The sequence below is a fragment of the Phyllostomus hastatus genome, unplaced genomic scaffold (assembly GCF_019186645.2).
Source record: "Phyllostomus hastatus isolate PE091 unplaced genomic scaffold, TTU_PhHast_1.1 phas_scaffold_501, whole genome shotgun sequence".
Lineage (NCBI taxonomy): Eukaryota > Metazoa > Chordata > Mammalia > Chiroptera > Phyllostomidae > Phyllostomus > Phyllostomus hastatus.
The window spans coordinates 33018561-33021586 of NW_025334033.1; positions in this window are offsets into that span (position 1 = coordinate 33018561).

The following is a 3026-nucleotide window of genomic DNA, read 5'->3' on the forward strand; positions in this document are numbered from 1 at the left end:
GTGATGAAATATAAATGAAGAGACAATGAGGTTTTGTTATAGATAGTGTATGAAGGTGGGAGATGAAAGAGAGAAGGAGGTGCCAATGAAGTGTCAGGTTTTTGCCCAGGGCTAAACTCAGAAGGATAAGGGAACAAAATGATTTTAGGACACTGTTAATAAAACTAGCTCTTCACACCTGGGACTTTCCCACAGGCTGAAATACAGGATACATTTCACAGAATCATAGAATTTTATAATGGGAAAAGAATTCTGAGATTAGCTACGCTAATCTCATTTTATTGATGTGAAAACAAAACTAGAAAAATTAAATGTTTACCTCAGATTATATTCCTTGTTAGTGGGAGACTAGTCTCAGAACTGGAGTATTCTATTCTTTTGAGCCTTTTTCTGCTATGGTGCATTAAGGATCCTTCTAACATGAGTCCAGAGTGTTTCTAACACAGTCATTTTGAAAACCATCCATGTTCCTTACAAAGTACTCCCCTTTTCAAGGCTGTTTCACTTATTTGAATTGTAGCAGAGAGAAAGCCTCAATTAGGTGCTCTTTTTAAGAGCTATAATTTGCCTTTTTATCAAGAAGGGTACATTACAGAAGCAATAATGTGCAGACAGCATCGGCATAACAATACATAGTAAAATGTGAACTTCAAATCCAAATTCTTAAATATAGATGCTTTGCATTTACATCTGTTTTCTAGACATTCCTGGACTTCTGGGAATTTTTTAGGAATCCCGATTTTGCAGCTATAATTCTTCAGACATTGCCCTCGATAAGGCTAATGCCATATTACATAATAAAGATATTTTCCCCCTTGCAATTGTGTTTTCAGTGGAGAAAATCATCGATTAGGGAGTTATTAATGTCTTATCAACAATCATTTTTTAAAAATTTAACATTAAAAATGTTTTAAAGGAAGTAATAAAGTACTATTCTGACCTAACCTCACAGCTCTCTAGATTTTAGTTTTCTCACCTGAATATGAAGAATTCGGAGTAATTAAATTCCACGGTTGCTTTTAGCCCTACAGTTTCGTGACACATAGGCAGAAGGAAATACACCAGGTAGGACAATAGGTATATAGATGATTTCCTTCTTTAAAAATATTGATCTTTATTGCTATATTTTTATTTAAAAACTCCTAAAGAAAGTGTTAGCATATTAGTATTATATAAAACCATCATTACCATAAAATAAAACTTCATGCCTGATCGCTGCTTTCAAAGAGAGGCTAGGTTCTTATGCTATTTTTACTTTGTCTTGCTAGAATCATATAAAATTTAAAAGGGTGAATTATCTGATAAAAGGTTGTCCCAGAAAGAACCAAATGGAACAACTAAGTTGTTCCCACCGCACCACCACCACCACCACCAAGTAATGTAGAGAATTAGTATCACAAGTCTAATCAAGAAGAGTTAAGCTGGGAAATTTGGTGTCCTTAAGCTTAGCACTTGTTCCTATATGTTGTTATTACCTGGATTTGGAAGTCCTCTGAAACCTTGACAGCTGGCCAAAATGAGTCTTTTATTCTTGGCAATGCTACCCTTTGACTTCTGTTGGCTGTCCTTATAAGCCTTTCTGTAACTGCCTCTCTAGCCCTAGAAATTTTTAGGTTACTTCTAAAACTGAGTCTTACCTTCAGCCACTTTCAACTTTACGTTTAACTACTTTTTGCAATTATCAATTTTTACTTGGCTGATATTAAGATTTTTTTTTTAGAATTCAGTAAAAACTTACTGAGGGTTCTTATTATAAGGTGTCTACCAATATATATCTAATGTGGAAACATCTGCATGCCTTTCTACACCACACGGGAGCCTAGGGATCCTCAGAAACACCATGTCTACTCCATGTCTAAGTCAGTCACGCTGCTATTTCTCTTTTGCTGTGGCCATTCTGAGCTGATGCAGAGGTTCCCTGCAAAGATGATTTTTCAAGAGTCCTAAATGGAAATTGGGACCTACTCTCTCTGTTCAATTTACCAAATGCTCTATTTCCGGGTCATGACATCGGAGAGCTTACTCTGCATCATCTCTTCCCTATCTTCTCTGTTGCTTTCTTGATGGCTCTACTGACCCTTTTCTCTGGTAACAAAGAAGCTTTTAGCCTCAGGGTGCAAGGTGAACATGATTTATGGGGAAGGAAGGAATGAAAAATACATTGTTTGAAATATTTTCTCAAGAGAGCAGTTTAAATAGAATTCTAATGGTTAGACCAACATACAAAGGATTAAGGGAGAAAAAGAAATGTCCTGTTCTATATGGAGGATGGCCATGTAAATATATCTCCTCTCCCTCTTGGAATACCACTTAATTGACAAAGAAAGAATAAAAGGGAAATAAGCTCATAAATATTACGGGAACAAAATATGAGCCCTCGGTGGGCATGATATTAATAAATTGCAACTAGAGAGTGATGGGATCGAGGTGAGACAGAAAAGAGGTGAAGAGAACAGAAGAAATAGGACAGAAGTAGCTGCTGCCTAAAATATTGAGGTTCATGTGGACACACATACAGCCAATAGACCTGGGAAACAGTTGGGCCTCACAAACACCTAGTTTAATTATGGAAGGTAGGAAAGAAATGTGGAGATGAAATTAGACATTAATTAAAAGTCAAAATTTCATCCTTTTTCTTCCTGCCCCTAGAATTTCAGGCAGCTAGGCCCTATCCCACAGACACAGGATATTTGGGTTCTTTTCTGGAGAAATAAAATGGTCCTACAACAAAGATCTTTGCATTCTAACATTTGTAGGTCCTACAACAAAACAGCCAACTCATCTAATAGGGAAGCCTGCCAAGCAATGGGCCCTGATCCTTCACACAGACTCCTCAGTGTTTTTCTTTTTTAATATATCATTCTTAAACATAAATGTGCAACCAAGCATCACTAGAAATTTTAGGAAAAATTGCAATATGAGAGACAGCATATAAACAGAAAATAAGACCCCCAAGAAAGTAAATAATTCAGAAGATAGATGAATACTTTATGCACCAACAATTATTATCATCAACAGAGATATTT